Below are 17,856 nucleotides of genomic sequence, written 5' to 3'. Positions count from 1 at the left end.
GGTTACTTGTGGAAACTTTGCTCTGCCATTTTTTGGAGCGAGCGTTTTTCCCTAGTGCAGGGGAGGTCCTGCCAGGCATTCCATGTGACTGGGCGTTACAACATCTAAATGTAAATGGATGTCTAGTACTACTGAGCCGTCCACCTCTGAGGGTTCTAAGTCCCGGGAAGTGTATTCCCTACATTCATCTCCGATTGCACATGCAGCGCCCCGGGGTCCAACCGTTACTCCTTCGGGAGATATTTGTTGGCCGTCAGTGATCCATGCCTTACCACGTTCTGCTAAGCGCAAGCGTAGGGTTTGTCATAGTGGCCCAGAGTTTGTCGTCGCCGATGGAAGATCCAGAGGCTCTATACGATGACGAGGCCCACTCACTCTTTGGAGGCAGCCACTTCTGGGTCGGAGTCAGTGTTATCTAAACCTCTGGCGGCGGAGGTGCCTGGTTATAGTTTTAGGATGGAAAATTTACGCTTTCTGCTACGGCAGGTGCTTGCTACTCTGGAGGTTCCGGAACCTAAGATACCAAAGGAACCTGTGATTCCTAAGCTTGACAAGGCATAAGAGGACAGGGTAGTACCTTAGTCTTTCCCGGTTCCTGTTAAGATGGCTAATATTAAGAACGAATGGGAGCGATTAGGTTCTTCCTTTTCCCCTTCTTCCTTTAAAAAACTGTTTCCCGTTCCGGAATCTCAGTTTGAGCTGTGGGGGACCATCCCTAAGGTGGATGGGGCTATCTCTAAGCTCGCGAAGCGGACGACTATTCCCCTCGAGGATAGTTTGTTGGATAAAAAGCCGGAAAACATATTGAGAAAGATGTTTCAGTGCACAGTGTTTGTTTTTCAGCCAGCAGCAACCGTTGCGGCGGTCGCTGGAGCTGCAACATATTGGTGTGAATCCCTGTGTCAAAATGGTCGAGGGAGAGACATCCATTGAGGAGATACAGGAGAAGATTAAGGCTCTGAAGATCGCCAATTCTTTCATCTGTGATGCCAATAGGCAAATTATTCGCCTGAATGCTATGGTGTCAGGATTTTCTGTTTTAGCACGCAGGGCTCTGTGGCTAAAAGCTTGGTCTGCGGACATGACCTCTAAGGCGAGGCTGTTGTCCCTGGCTTTTCAAGGAAAGATCCTGTTTGGTCCAGGATTCGTTTATTTACACGGTTACAGCAGGTAAGGGAGCTTTCCTACCGCAGGATAAGAAGGCTAAGCCTAAAGGATCTACTTTTCGTCCCTTTTGTGCGGAGAAGGCCCAGCGCCAGCAACCCGCCGCAAAAGCGGACCAGTCCAAGGAATCTTGGAACAAGTCTAAGCAGAGCAAGAAGCCCGCCTAAACGAAATCGGCATGAAGGGGTGGCCCCCGACTGGTCTACGGATCACGTAGGGGGCAGATTATCTCTATTCTCGGACGCATGGTTGCAGGACGTTTAGGACCCTTGGGTTCTAGAAGTGGTCTCCCAGGGTTACAGGATAGGGTTCAGCTCTTATCCGCCCAAGGGTAGATTCCTCCTATCAAACCTGTCTTCAAGACCAGAGAAGAGAGGCCTTTCTAGAGTGTGTGAGGGATCTCGCCTCTCTCGGGGTTATCGTACCAGTACCCCTAGCAGAAAGGGGTCTAGGGTACTATTCCAACTTTTTTGTGGTTCCAAAGAAGGAGGGCACGTTCTGCCCGATTCTGGACCTAAAGTGTTTAAACAAGTTTCTGAGTGTTCCATCGTTCAAAATGGAAACGATCAGATCTATTCTGCCCCTAGTTCAAGAGGGACAGTTCATGAAAACTGTAGACTTGAAGGACGCTTACCTTCATGTGCCAATTCACAGGGACTATTTCAGGTTCCTAAGATTTGCGTTTCTGGACCAATACTTCCAGTTTGTGGCACTTCCTTTTGGTCTGGCGACGGCCCGAGAGTCTTCACAAAGGTTCTGTGGGCGCTGCTTGCAGTGGCCAGATCCAGGGGCATTGCGGTGGTGCCTTACCTGGACCACATCCTAGTTCAGGCGCCGTCGCTCAGCCTCGCAGGGGATCATTCGATGGCTCTTCTTCTTCAGCTCCAATCTCACTGTTGGAAGATCAACTCAGGAAAGAGTTCCCTGGTTCCCAGCAACAGAGTGGAGTTCCTGGGCACGATAATAGACTCTATTTCCATGAAGATATTTCTCACAGATCAGCGGCGCAGGAAGCTTGCGTCCGCCTGTCTTGCCCTTCCGTCCTCCCCAAGCCCGTCGGGGGCTCAATGTATGGAGGTGATAGGTCTTACGGTGTCAAGCATAGATGTCATCCCATTCGCCGGGTTCCATCTCAGACCTCTTTAATTGCGTGTTGAGACAGTGGAATAGAGACCATTGAGATCTATCACAGCTGATATCCATGAATGCTCGGACTCGGAACTCCCTCTCTTGGTGGATGCGTCTGGAGCAACTGTCCAGGACGCCAGTCTGAAATTATGGGGAGCGGTTTGGGGTGGCACAAGGACAGTGGTCCAGGGAGGAGTCTCTCCTTCCGATCAGCATCCTAGAACTATGAGCAATTTATAATGCTCTGAAGGCATGGCCTTCTCTGGAGTCGGTCAGTTTCATCAGATTCCAGACCGACAACATTACCTCGGTGGCTTACATCAACCATCAGGGGGGTACAAGGAGCTTCCTCGCGATGAGGTGTCTCGGATTCTGGAGTGGGCGGAGTCCCACAACTGCTCGCTCTCAGCAATTCACATTCCAGGTGTGGACAACTGGGAAGCAGACTTTCTCAGCAGACAATCCTTCCATCCGGGGGGAATAGTCTCTTCACCCCGAGGTGTTTGTGGAGATTTGTCACAGATGGGGAGCGCCGGAGATAGATCTCATGGCGTCGAGACTAAATTGTAAGCTACGTCGATATGGGTTGAGGTCCAGGGATCCCCAGGCAGAGCTGATAGATGCCTTAGTGGTTCCTTGGGGATTCAGCCTATCTTACATATTTCCACCGTTACCACTTCTACTTCGCATAGTGGCACGCATCAATCAGGAGCGGGCCCGGGACATTCTGATAGCTCCTTCATGGCCGCGGAGGACGTGGTTTGCGGATCTGGTGGGGATTTCATCCTCTCCGCCGTGGAGGTAACCCTGTCGTAGGGATCTGCTGTCACAGGGCCCCTTTCAACATCAAAATCTATATTCTCTGATGCTGACTGCGTGGTTATTGAACGCCTAGTCTTAGCCAAGAGAGGCTTTTCAAAAAGTGTGATTGATACTCTAATTCAGGCAAGGAAGCCAGTCACTTGTCGTATCTACCATAAGGTGTGGAGGACTTTTCCCTGGTGTGAAAAGCATGGATATCCTTGGCATATGGTGAAGGTATCCAGGATTCTGTCCTTTCTCCAAGAGGGTTTGGAGAAGAGTATTGCCGCTAGTTCCTTAAAGGGACAGATTTCGGCATTAAAGGTTCTGTTGCATAGGAGACTCGCTGAGCTCCCTGACATTCAATCTTTTGTTCAGGCTCTGTCTAGAATCAGGCCGGTCTTTAGACAGTCGGCTCCACCTTGGAGCCTAAACTTAAGGTTTTGCAGAGAGTTCCGTTTGAACTTATGCATTCCATAGACATTAAGATTCTGTCCTGGGAGGTTCTCTTCCTGTTGGCTGTTGCATCGGCACGCAGAGTATCTGAACTAGCTGCCTTGCAATGTGATCCTCCTTATCTGGTGTTTCATGCAGATAAGGCTGTACTTTGCACTGGGTTAAGGTTTCTCCCCAAGGTGGTATCTAACCGTAACATCAATCAAGAAATAGTTGTTCCTTCTTTGTGTCCTAACCCTTCTTCTTCAAAGGAGAGGTTACTTCATAACCTGAATGTGGTTCATGCCTTGAAGTTCTATCTTCAGGCTACAAAGGATTTCAATCTACACCTCTTTTTGTGGTGTATTCTTGGAAGCGTAAGGGGCAAAGGGCCTCTGCTACTTCTTTGTCTTTTTGGTTGAGGAGCTTGATTCGCTTGGCTTATTAGACAGCCTCAGAGGATCACGGCTCATTCATCTAGAGCTGTGACTTCGTCTTGGGCCTTCAAGAATGAGGCCTCTATGGAGCAAATTTGTAAGGCTGCTACCTGGTCCTCCTTACACACTTTTACAAAGTTTTACAAATTTGACGTTTTTGCTTCTGCGGAAGCTGTTTTTGGGAGAGAGGTTTTGCAGGCTGTGGTGCCCTCAGATTAGGGTCCCGCCTTTTACCCTCCCGGTTTCATTCAGTGTCCTCTAGAGCTTGGGTATATGTTTCCAATAGTAATGAATGAAGCCGTGGACTCTCCTCCCCTTTAGATGGAAAACATAAATTATGCTTAACTGATAATTTCATTTCCATCGAGGGGAGGAGAGTCCACGGCTCCTGCCCGTATCTCCGTTGGGGGGCCTTAAATTTATTCATCTTCTGGCACCTTTTTTACTCTGATATTTCTCCTACTGTACCTGTTTCCCTCGGCAGAATGACTGGGGGATGAGGGAAGTGGAGGAGGTATTTAAGCCTTTGGCTGGGGTGTCTTTGCCTCCTCCTGGTGGCCAGGTTCTTAATTCCCAATAGTAATGAATGAAGCCGTGGACTCTCCTCCCCTCGCTGGAAATGAAATTATCAGGTAAGTATAATTTTATGTTTTTATTAAAGCCTTAAAGGAACAGTAAACATCTTGTAATTACATGACATTTCTGTTGTGTTGCTTTAGAAAAATATAACAGCCAAGTCTTAAAGGGACATTCCGGTCAAAATTTAAATGCACATAGATGAATTACATCTTTGAATAGAAACATGTTTGCAATATACATGTATTGGCAAAAATACTTCTAGTAAAAGTTATGAAGGTTTTAGTGTTAACATTTTTCTGTGCATGTGAAGCATAGGTAGATATTCTCAGTGCACCAGCATTTTAAATACTGCAGCTGCTCAGAGCACCAGTGGGGCTTGTATCATGTCAGGAATTAATGTATTGAGTCATTACCAGATGATACAAGCACCTTAGGCTCTCTGAGCAAATGCTGTGTTTAAAATGCTGGTGCACGGTGCATACTTAAATACACTTTTGAAACAGCTACAACTTTTGTTATTAGCATTTTTGCTAATAAATGTATATGACTAAAATGCTTCTACTCAAAACTGAAATGCATCCACGTGGATTCCAATTTTGGCTGGAATGACCCTTTAATGTTTTTAAAAGAAATTAACATCCTTTTTTCTGCAATTATTTTTCAGTAGCCAAACTCTACCCACTCACTATTTGCCTTATTTTGAGAGCCAATCTGGGCTTTAGACCACAGACAATAAGGCTAGTCACTGTGGTAAAGTACAAAATACATTGTTTGTAATTGTTATCTGATAAAACCAATTAGTGTAAGGTATGTGGTAGAGTTCGCCTTGATAAGTCAACGGTTCTTTTCCATTTCTGAGAAATAGAAATTGTGCAATTTCAGAGCTGAATTGAATGAAAGGGGCTGAATAAATAATGAAAAAATATTGATAAGTTGTTTAATTTCACATAACTAAACATTTGACATAAAAAGCTCCCTTATGATAGTAGTATAATTTTTGGGACATTATAGTTTACAGTATACAGAAGCTCTGCAGCCACAACACACTATTTTGGTGCACATCAATATTGATACAGTAGACACCCTGGAATTACATTTCTCTTGTTAAGTGTAGTCAGTCCACGGGTCATCCATTACTTCTGGAATATATCTTCCTAACAGGAAGCTGCAAGAGGATCACCCAGCAGAGCTGCTACATAGCTCCTCCCCTCACATGTCATATTCAGTCATTCTCTTGCAGCCTAACTAGATAGGTCGCTGTGAGAGGTCTGTGGTGTTTTTTAACTTAGTTTATTTCTACAATCAAAAGTTTATTTTAAATGGCACCGGAGTGTGCTGTTTATTCTCAGGCAGCATTAGAAGAAGAATCTGCCTGCGTTGTCTATGATCTTAGCAGACGTAACTAAGATCCACTGGCTGTTCTCATCTGAGGAGTGAGGTAACTTCAGAGAAGGGGAATAGCATGCAGGGCCCCCCTGCAAATGAGGTATGTGCAGTAATTATTTTTCTGAGGAATGGAATTGACTGAGAAAATACTGCTAATACCAATGTAAAGTAAGTTCAGCCTTAAATGCAGTGATAGCGACTGGTATTAGGCTGATGAGTGTGTGTACACTGAATGTATTTTTCTAAGGAATGGAATTGACTCTGAAAATACTGTTAATATTGAAATAATGTATGAGCCTTAACTGCAGTAAAAGCGACTGGTAGCAGGCTTATTAATAACAATTCATAACTTTTCAAATGTATGTTTAAAACGTTTACTGGCATGTTAATCGTTTTTTGTGAGGTACTTGGTGATAACACTTATTAGGGCATGATTTTTACCACATGGCCATCTTTGTTTTCTGCATAGAAACAGTTTTCTGAGCTTCCCCACTGTTGTAATATGAGTGGGAGGGGCCTATTTTAGCGCTTTTTTGCGCAGTAAAAATTCAGTCACAATTTGTCTACTTCATCCTCCATGATCCAGATTGTCTCTAGAGAGCTCAGGGGTCTTCAAAATTCATTTTGAGGGAGGTAATCAGTCACAGCAGACCTGTGACAGTGTGTTTTGACTGTGAGAAAAACGTTAATTATTAAATTGTTATTCCGTTTTTGGGTATTAAGGGGTTAATCATCCATTTGCTGGTGGGTGCAATCCTTTGCAAGACATGGCTACTGTTATGACAGAAGTATTATCTAAATTGCCAGAATTAAGAGGCAAGCGCGATAGCTCTGGGTTAAGGACAGAGCAGGCGGATGAGGTGAGAGCCATGTCAGATACTGCGTCACAGTTTGCAGAACGTGAAGACGGAGAGCTTCATTCTGTGGGTGACGGATCTGATCCAGGGAGACTGGATTCAGAGATTTCTAATTTTAAATTTAAGCTTGAGAACCTCCGCATATTGCTAGGGGAGGTATTAGCGGCTCTGAATGATTGTAACACGGTTGCAATTCCAGAAAAATTATGTAGGTTGGATAAATACTATGCGGTACCGATGTGTACTGACGTGTTTCCTATACCTAAAAGGCTTACAGAGATTATTAGCAAGGAGTGGGATAGACCTGGTGTGCCCTTTTCCCCTCCTCCCATATTTAGGAAAATGTTTCCTATAGACGCCACCACACGAGACTTATGGCAGACGGTCCCTAAGGTGGAGGGAGCAGTTTCTACTTTAGCTAAGCGTACCACTATCCCGGTGGAGGATAGTTGTGCCTTTTCAGATCCAATGGATAAGAAATTAGAGGGTTACCTTAAGAAAATCTTTGTTCAACAAGGTTTTATCTTACAGCCCCTTGCATGCATTGCGCCTGTCACTGCTGCGGCGGCATTCTGGTTTGAGTCTCTGGAAGAGGCCATTCGCACAGCTCCATTGGATGAAATTATGAACAAGCTTAAAGCACTTAAGCTAGCTAACGCATTTGTTTCTGATGCCGTCGTACATTTAACCAAACTTACGGCTAAGAACTCCGGATTCGCCATCCAAGCGCGCAGAGCGCTGTGGCTTAAATCCTGGTCAGCTGACGTGACTTCTAAATCTAAATTGCTTAATATTCCTTTCAAAGGGCAGACCTTATTCGGGCCCGGCTTGAAAGAAATTATAGCTGACATTACGGGAGGTAAGGGCCATGCTCTACCTCAGGACAGGGCCAAATCAAAGGCCAAACAGTCTAATTTTCGTGCCTTTCGTAACTTCAAGGCTGGAGCAGCATCAACTTCCTCCGCTCCAAAACAGGAAGGAGCTGTTGCTCGTTACAGGCAGGGCTGGAAAGTTAACCAGTCCTGGAACAAGGGCAAGCAGGCCAAGAAACCTGCTGCTGCCTCCAAGACAGCATGAAGAGAGGGCCCCCTATCTGGAAATGGATCTAGTGGGGGGCAGACTTTCTCTCTTCGCCCAGGCTTGGGCAAGAGATGTCCAGGATCCCTGGGCGTTGGAGATCATATCTCAGGGATATCTCCTGGACTTTAAAACTTCTCCTCCACGAGGGAGATTTCATCTTTCAAGGTTATCAGCAAACCAAATAAAGAAAGAGGCGTTTCTACGCTGTGTACAAGACCTTTTACTAATGGGGGTGATCCACCCAGTTCCGCGGACGGAACACGGGCAGGGATTCTATTCAAATCTATTTGTGGTTCCCAAGAAAGAGGGAACCTTCAGACCAATCTTGGACTTAAAAATCCTAAACAAATTTCTAAGAGTTCCATCATTCAAAATGGAAACTATTCGAACCATCCTTCCCATGATCCAAGAGGGTCAGTACATGACCACAGTGGATTTAAAGGATGCCTACCTTCACATACCGATTCACAAGGATCATTATCGGTACCTAAGATTTGCTTTCCTAGACAGGCATTACCAGTTTGTAGCTCTTCCCTTCGGATTAGCTACGGCTCCAAGAATCTTTACAAAAGTTCTGGGCTCACTTCTGGCGGTACTAAGACCGCGAGGCATAGCGGTGACTCCGTACCTAGACGACATTCTGATACAAGCGTCAAGTTTTCAAACTGCCAAGTCTCATACAGAGATAGTTCTGGCATTTCTGAGGTCGCATGGGTGGAAGGTGAACGTGGAAAAGAGTTCTCTATTACCACTTACAAGAGTTCCCTTTCTAGGGACTCTTATAGATTCTGTAGAGATGAAAATTTACCTGACAGAGGCCAGGTTATCAAAACTTCTAAATGCTTGCCGTGTCCTTCATTCCATTCCACACCCGTCAGTAGCTCAGTGCATGGAAGTAATCGGCTTAATGGTAGCGGCAATGGACATAGTACCATTTGCGCGCCTGCATCTCAGACCGCTGCAATTGTGCATGCTAAGTCAGTGGAACGGGGATTACTCAGATTTGTCCCCCCTACTAAGTCTGGATCAAGAGACCAGAGATTCTCTTCTATGGTGGCTCTCTCGGCCACATCTGTCCAAGGGGATGACCTTTCGCAGGCCAGATTGGACGATTGTAACAACAGACGCCAGCCTTCTAGGCTGGGGCGCAGTCTGGAACTCCCTGAAAGCTCAGGGATTATGGACTCAGGAGGAGAAACTCCTCCCAATAAATATTCTGGAATTAAGAGCAATATTCAATGCTCTCCTAGCTTGGCCTCAGTTAGCAACTCTGAGGTTCATCAGATTTAAGTCGGACAACATCACGACTGTGGCTTACATCAACCATCAAGGGGGAACCAGAAGTTCCCTAGCGATGTTGGAAGTCTCAAAGATAATTCGCTGGGCAGAGTCTCACTCTTGCCACCTGTCAGCGATTTACATCCCAGGCGTAGAGAACTGGGAGGCGGATTTTCTAAGTCGCCAGACTTTTCATCCGGGGGAGTGGGAACTTCATCCGGAGGTCTTTGCTCAACTGATTTTTCGTTGGGGCAAACCAGGTCTGGATCTCATGGCGTCTCGCCAGAACGCCAAGCTTCCTTGTTACGGATCCAGGTCCAGGGACCCGGGAGCGGTGCTGATAGATGCTCTGACAGCCCCTTGGGTCTTCAACATGGCTTATGTGTTTCCACCATTCCCGATGCTTCCTCGTTTGATTGCCAAGATCAAACAGGAGAGAGCTTCAGTGATTCTGATGGCGCCTGCGTGGCCACGCAGGACCTGGTATGCAGACCTAGTGGACATGTCGTCCTGTCCACCGTGGTCTCTGCCTCTGAGACAGGACCTTCTAATTCAGGGTCCTTTCAAACATCCAAATCTAATTTCTCTGAGGCTGACTGCATGGAGATTGAACGCTTTATTCTATCAAAGCGTGGCTTCTCGGAGTCGGTTATTGATACCTTAATACAGGCTAGGAAGCCAGAAAAATGTACCATAAGATATGGCGTAAATATTTATATTGGTGCGAATCCAAGAGTTACTCATGGAGTAAGGTTAGGATTCCTAGGATATTGTCTTTTCTACAAGAGGGTTTAGAAAAGGGCTTATCTGCTAGTTCGTTAAAGGGACAGATATCTGCTCTGTCTATTCTTCTACACAAACGTCTGGCTGAAGTTCCAGACGTTCAGGCTTTTTGTCAGGCTTTAACTAGGATTAAGCCTGTGTTTAAGACTGTTGCTCCGCCGTGGAGCTTAAACTTAGTTCTTAATGTTCTTCAAGGTGTTCCATTTGAACCCTTTCATTCCATTGATATCAAGCTGTTATCCTGGAAAGTTTTGTTTTTGATGGCTATTTCCTCGGCTCGAAGAGTCTCTGAGTTATCTGCCTTACATTGTGATTCTCCTTATCTGATTTTTCATTCAGATAAGGTAGTTCTGCGTACTAAACCTGGGTTCTTACCTAAGGTAGTTACTAACAGGAATATCAATCAAGAGATTGTTGTTCCATCACTGTGTCCTAACCCTTCTTCAAAGAAGGAACGACTTTTGCATAATTTGGACGTAGTCCGTGCCCTGAAGTTCTATTTGCAGGCAACTAAAGATTTTCGTCAAACTTCTTCCCTGTTTGTCGTTTACTCTGGACAGAGAAGAGGTCAAAAGGCTTCGGCTACCTCTCTCTCTTTTTGGCTTCGTAGCATAATACGTTTAGCCTATGAGACTGCTGGACAGCAGCCTCCTGAAAGGATTACAGCTCATTCTACTAGAGCTGTGGCTTCCACCTGGGCCTTTAAAAATGAGGCCTCTGTTGAACAGATTTGCAAGGCTGCGACTTGGTCTTCGCTTCACACCTTTTCAAAATTTTACAAATTTGACACTTTTGCTTCTTCGGAGGCTATTTTTGGGAGAAAGGTACTTCAGGCAGTGGTTCCTTCGGTTTAATGTTCCTGCCTTGTGTCCCTCCCTTCATCCGTGTACTTTAGCTTTGGTATTGGTATTCCAGAAGTAATGGATGACCCGTGGACTGACTACACTTAACAAGAGAAAACATAATTTATGCTTACCTGATAAATTTATTTCTCTTGTAGTGTAGTCAGTCCACGGCCCGCCCTGTCTTTAAGGCAGACCTAAATTTTAATTGAACTCCAGTCACCACTGCACCCTATGGTTTCTCCTTTCTCGTCTGCTTTGGTCGAATGACTGAATATGACATGTGAGGGGAGGAGCTATGTAGCAGCTCTGCTGGGTGATCCTCTTGCAGCTTCCTGTTAGGAAGAGATATATTCCAGAAGTAATAGATGACCCGTGGACTGACTACACTACAAGAGAAATAAATTTATCAGGTAAGCATAAATTATGTTTTTTCTGCAGTCTTCTAGTAGATAAACATATCTACTGAATGTTGTTAGAGCAAATTAGCACCTTGTTTGCTGCAGTTATTTGTCAGGCAACACACACTTCTTTCCTTATTTCATTGAGCCCCCGGCAGAACTTTTTTCACTTTCTGCAATGAGAATATTTTTTTTTGGTGAGCATCTTTTTATGCAGGTCATTTTGAAATTAGACTGTTTATCTAAAGCACAATTGCAATGTGTTAACTGGAGCAGTGATTTTCAACCTTTTTTTTTCCACACTTTTTTTACATTAAAAAATCCTGCGGCACACCACCATCCCAAAATTTTACAAAATCACACATTGTAGCCAGTGTGTGTGTGTGTGTATATATATATATATATATATATATATATATATATATATATATATATATATATATATATATATATATATATATATATATATATATATATATATATATATATATATATATATATATATATGTAGCCAGTGTGTGTGTGTGTATATATATATATATATATATATATATATATTACACACACGCCATGCCTTCTACAAACTAAACATGACATATTGACATTAATTCACAAACAATCATAATGAATGTCAATATGTCATGGTTGTAAATGATGCCTGATGAGCCTGTCACATACCTCCCAATATTTAAAAATTTGAAAGAGGGACCCCCCCACTGGCTGGAACTGTTCTGGAGGAGGAGCAAAGCTGCGCCAGCATGCATGAGGGATTGAAGTGTCGCGGTGTGTAGAGCTGGCACTAGACACGTGTTGTGGTGGGGGTTCCTTCCAAGTGTGAACACGGGTCGGAGAAGCAAGCTGCCGCTGCGCTGTTACCCTCAGTCATCATCTCACTCAAAATAAAAAAATGGCCCAGAATAAAAAACAAGCAAACCTTAAAAAATATGTCACACTGTTGTCAGTCTGCAGCGGCACACCTGAGGATCTCTGACGGCACACTAGTGTGCCGCGGCACACTGGTTGAAAAACACTGAACTGGAGGATAAAGTCATTTCTAAAGTTTAACATTTATTGTTGCAGTTGAAAATGGAGCAGCGCTGCAAAGCAAAAGCACTAACAATTGCTGCATGTGTCCTTTCTGCAGACATGCTGCATTTTCTAGACTTCACAGCATGTTCTGCCTCAGGGGTTGAGACAATTTAAACTTGAGACTTTATCTTATCACATCTGCTGAAGCCAAAAAAAAATTCTAACTACAAATTAGGGACACATATATTTGGAAGTTAGGTTTGTTATGCCTGCCATGTGCTCTTTTAGTTTTCAGGACTTAAAAACCCACACTTTTCAGACGTTGTTTTACTATGTAATTCAGAATTGTATATTACGATGTCAGTGTTGTCTTTTTAAGTGTGAGTTAAAAAGGGCTATGTTAGGCACTTTAGCTTTTAAAATGATTGGCACCTTGTGTATCTCCAGCATATTATTGACTAGAATGACCATTTAAAAGGACATAACCGGTGCAATTACGAGAGTTTTCTGTTGTCTTGCATTAAACTAGCTGACACTAGACATTTTGTGAATGCATTAAAGGGATATTCTAGTCAAAATTAAACTTTCATGATTCAGATAGAGCGTGCAACTTTCTAATTTATTCCTATTAATTTTTCGTTGTTTTCTTGCTATCTTTATTTGAATGTTAGCTTAAGAGGCAGCCCATTTTTGGTTCAGCACCTGGGTAGCACTTGCTAATTGGTGGCTACATTTAGACACCAATAAGAAAGCGCTACCCAGGTGCTCAACCAAAAATGGGTTGGCTCCTAAGCTAACATTTCTGCTTTTTAAAATAAAGATACCAAGATAACGAAGAAAAATTGAAAATAGCAGTAAATTAGAAAGTTGTTTAAAATTGCATGCTCTATCTGAATCGTCCAAGTTTAATTTTGACTAGACTATTCCTTTAACATCTTGCTTATTGCAACTGTTTTTTAATAGCTAAACTCCCCTCACTTTTTTTTTTTTTTCCTTACTTGGGGAAGCAATTCCAGATTAGTTACTGGAGTAGAAATACCTGGCCGTTGTCATGTATGAGAAAGGAACACTTTTTTGTTATATAGTGCTTTCTTGTTGGTATTCATAATATAAGTGGGCCGTCCTTAGAAATGTATTTTCATAGCTATAGCTAGGTATTTATTCAGTGTCACTTCAGCCTATTAATATTTTTACCTTTTTTATTAAAAAGAAAAAGGAGAGAGAAAAGTTTGCTGCTTAAACTCTTTTTTTGCTTTGCTTCAAAACCTTTAATCTAAAATTGCAACTTTAAATAGTTCCTTTACCTGTGCAGTGGAGATTTAACAGATTGATTTGAGCATAAAAGATCTTTGAAATAGAAAGAGTTGAAGGCATTTTTACAAAAAGGTTTCTTTAATGTTGAAAAATGTGGTGGTCCTGGGAATCTGGAGGGTACATGAAGGCTCTCTGGCACAATGCCATTTAATTATTTATTTTTTGTTTAGACCCTCTAGTGTTCTAACTTGGCTCCCTATAATTTCTTTTTTTACAACTCTTCCCATCATGTAACTGCAGGATTCTAATGAGACTAAACTCAGCTGTACTTCTTTTTAATTAGATCAGTGATGGGCTGAATTGAGGGTTCCTACTGAGAACTTTGTGATTTGGGAAGCCAGATGAATTATTAAAACATGGTTAGACCTATCCATGTAAAGCTTTTCTATTAAGTATATAAACCTTTTAATTGGACACCTCTATGTGATACCACTTTTTATACTTTTTTTTTGTCCTGCTATTTAAATACAATTGTGAAAATTCCCAAATAGATGTTTTCTATTAAAGATTTTTTTTTAAGATAATTGTTGTGCAGTCATACTATAACCTTTTCTATTTAAAATGGGGGGGGGGGGGCTATATATCAAGGAATGTAAATAGTTTTATTTTCATTTAAAAAAAAATGATTATAAAGAAGTTTCTATCTTTGATTATTGGAATAGTAGCTTTTGGGTCTGAAATGTATACACACATACATTACACACACATTACACACACATTATACACACACACACATACATTATACACACACACACACACACATACACACATATATATATATATATATATATATATATATATATATATATATATATATATATATATATATATATATATATATATATATACACAAACACATTTCATTGTTAATATATATTTGCATACAAAATATAAAAATTAACTCTCCTTTTCTTCGACAAGATACGACGAGTCCACGGATTTATCCTTGTGGGATATTATCCTCCTGCTAACAGGAAGTGGCAAAGAGCACCACAGCAGAGCTGTATATATATATAGCTCCTCCCTTCTCTCCACCCCCAGTCATTCACTTTGCCTATACTAGTAATAGGAAGAGGTAAAGTGAAAGAGGTGTTAAAATGATAGTTTTTAGTTTTCTTCAATCAAGATTTTTTTTATTTTAAATGGTACCGGTGAGTACTATTTTCCTCAGGCAGCATATAGAAGAAGATTTCTGCCCAGAGGTTGATGATCTTAGCAGATGTCACTAAGATCCATGTGGGTTCCCACAGAATGGCTGAGGAGTACTAGAGAATCTTCAGTGTGGGGAACGTTTGCATGCTACAAGCATTGAGGTATGTTCAGTCATTTACTTCTGAAGAGACTGTGATATTTCAGAACTGGCTGACATAGTTCCCAAAGAGGGAAGGGGTAAGCAGAAAACCTATAGACATAAGAAGGGGTATTACTGAAATCCTGTGTATGTAATTTTTATCAGGGATAAATGCAGCAAGCAATTATGGCAGCATGGTTTAGACACTGGGGCAGCATAACTGTTTTTATTGCAAAACAGTTCAATATAACTGGTGTTTGTACATTGTGCTGGGGGTTCACATGGCTATAATTATGTAATTTAGGAATGCTTATCCACATGGCTAGTTATAAACCGCTTTACATGCGGTTGTTTAGGCTGAGAGTACATCGCATACGATGGACGGGGCTTAATTTTCGCTCCTCAGATGCGCAGTTGATTTTGTCAAGAAGACTGCAAACTTCAGCTTTGGTTGGGCCCAAACTGAGAGATTGTCTACCGGAGTGATATTGAGACGTTTGTCAGATCCCTGAGGGCAGGTAGGCGCCACAGCAGAGCTGTGGCGAGGTGCAGGGGGTTGTCTAAGTTTTTTTTCATAAGTTTTGTATTACATTACTCATTTAGGAGGTTTAATTTGCCCCTTGCTTGTAGTGCAATATCCGACTGCAATATAGGATAGGTATACGTTAAAATTGAACGTTGGTTAACATTTTTAAGCAGATTTGGAAAAATTGTGCGCTTTTTCTCCTGTTAAGTGTGGTCAGTCCACGGGTCATCGTTACTTCTGGGATATTATCTCCTCCCCTACAGGAAGTGCAAGAGGATTCACCCAGCAGAGCTGCTATATAGCTCCTCCCCTCTACGTCACCTCCAGTCATTCTCTTGCACCCAACGAATAGATAGGATGTGTGAGAGGACTGTGGTGATTTAAATTAGTTTATTACCTTCAATCAAAAGTTTGTTATTTTATAATAGCACCGGAGTGTGTTATTCATTCTCTGGTAGAATTTGAAGAAGAATCTACCTGAGTTTTTTCTATGATTTTAGCCGGAGTAGTTAAGATCATATTGCTGTTTCTCGGCCATCTGAGGAGAGGTAAACTTCAGATCAGGGGACAGCGGGCAGATTAATCTGCAAAGAGGTATGTAGCAGTTTGTTATTTTCTGACATGGAATTGATGAGAAAATCCTGCCATACCGTTATAATGTAAACTCAGCCTTAAATGCAGTAGATGTAGCTGGTATCAGGCTGTCATGTATGTATATTTTACACTTCAGTATTCTGGGGAATGGTACTTCACTGGATTTATACTGTATGCATAGATTTTACCTAATTTGCAGGGACTTGCAATAGGTTTTAAATAACAATTAATTTATTGAGGTTAAACGTTTTTTTGCTGGCATGTAAAAACGTTTATTTCTCTGAGGTACTGGGTGAAAAAATGTTGTGGGCACTATTTTTTCCACTTGGCAATAGTTTTGTTTAATTTAAAGCAGTTCACTGATCTCTCTCACTGTTATATGTGAGGGGGAGGGGCCATTTTTGGCGCTTTTACTATGCATCAAAAAATTCAGTCAGAGGTTCATTTTCTTCCTGCATGATCCGGTTCATCTCTTCAGAACTCAGGGATCTTCAAAGCCTTTTTTGAGGGAGGTAATCATCACAGCAGAGCTGTGAAGAGTGTAGCTGACTGTGATAAAAAAAGTTTATTTGTGTAATTTTTCTGCTGACAGGGTTAGTTATCCTTTGCTAATGGGAACAATCCTTTGCTAAAATTGTATATTTCTTACAAAGATTTGATGCTATAACTTAATTATTTTCAACTGTCATAATTTTTTCTGTGCTTCTTATAGGCACAGTTCGTTTTCATATAATTGTAAATTACTTGAAAAAGCATTTCCAAGTTGCTAGTTAATTGCTAGTGTGTTAAACATGTCTGATTCAGAGGAAGATACATGTGTTATATGTACTAATGCCAAAGTGGAGCCCAATAGAAATTTATGTACTAACTGTATTGATGCTACTTTAAATAAAAGTCAATCTGTACAAATTGAACATATTTCACCAGACAACGAGGGGAGAGTTATGCCGACTAACTCGCCTCACGTGTCAGTACCTGCATCTCCCGCTCGGGAGGTGCGTGATATTGTAGCGCCGAGTACATCTGGGCGGCCATTTCAAATCACATTACAGGATATGGCTACTGTCATGACTGAAGTTTTGGCTAAATTACCAGAACTTAGAGGCAAGCGTGATCACTCTGGGGTGAGAACAGAGTGCGCTGATAATATTAGGGCCATGTCAGACACTGCGTCACAGGCGGCAGAACATGAGGACGGAGAACTTCATTCTGTGGGTGACGGTTCTGATCCAAACAGATTGGATTCAGATATTTCAAATTTTAAATTTAAGCTGGAAAACCTCCGTGTATTACTAGGGGAGGTGTTAGCGGCTCTGAATGATTGTAACACAGTTGCAATACCAGAGAAAATGTGTAGGTTGGATAAATATTTTGCGGTACCGGCGAGTACTGATGTTTTTCCTATACCTAAGAGACTTACTGAAATTGTTACTAAGGAGTGGGATAGGCCCGGAGTGCCGTTCTCACCTCCTCCGATATTTAGAAAAATGTTTCCAATAGACGCCACCACACGGGACTTATGGCAAACGGTCCCTAAGGTGGAGGGAGCAGTTTCTACTTTGGCTAAGCGTACCACTATCCCGGTGGAGGATAGCTGTGCCTTTTCAGATCCAATGGATAAAAAATTAGAGGGTTACCTTAAGAAAATGTTTGTTCAACAAGGTTTTATATTGCAACCTCTTGCATGTATTGCGCCTGTCACGGCTGCAGCAGCATTTTGGTTTGAGTCTCTGGAAGAGACACTTGAATCATCTACACTAGATGAGATTACACTCAAACTTAGAACCCTTAAGTTAGCTAACTCATTTATTTCAGATGCCGTAGTACATTTAACTAAACTTACGGCTAAGAATTCCGGATTTGCCATTCAGGCACGCAGAGCGCTGTGGCTAAAATCCTGGTCAGCTGATGTTACTTCTAAATCTAAATTG

At 42.3% G+C, this 17,856-nt stretch overlaps 1 protein-coding gene across 1 annotated transcript in view; it reads left to right on the top strand.

Annotated features, from left to right (window-relative positions):
• PLRG1 (pleiotropic regulator 1) overlaps window positions 1-17,856 on the top strand; it is a 204,430-nt gene that overhangs the window by 177,716 nt on the left and 8,858 nt on the right. The gene's annotated exons all lie outside the window — the stretch shown is intronic.

The sequence above is a fragment of the Bombina bombina genome, chromosome 2 (assembly GCF_027579735.1).
Source record: "Bombina bombina isolate aBomBom1 chromosome 2, aBomBom1.pri, whole genome shotgun sequence".
Taxonomy (NCBI): domain Eukaryota; kingdom Metazoa; phylum Chordata; class Amphibia; order Anura; family Bombinatoridae; genus Bombina; species Bombina bombina.
This window is presented reverse-complemented; position numbering and strand designations above follow the sequence as displayed.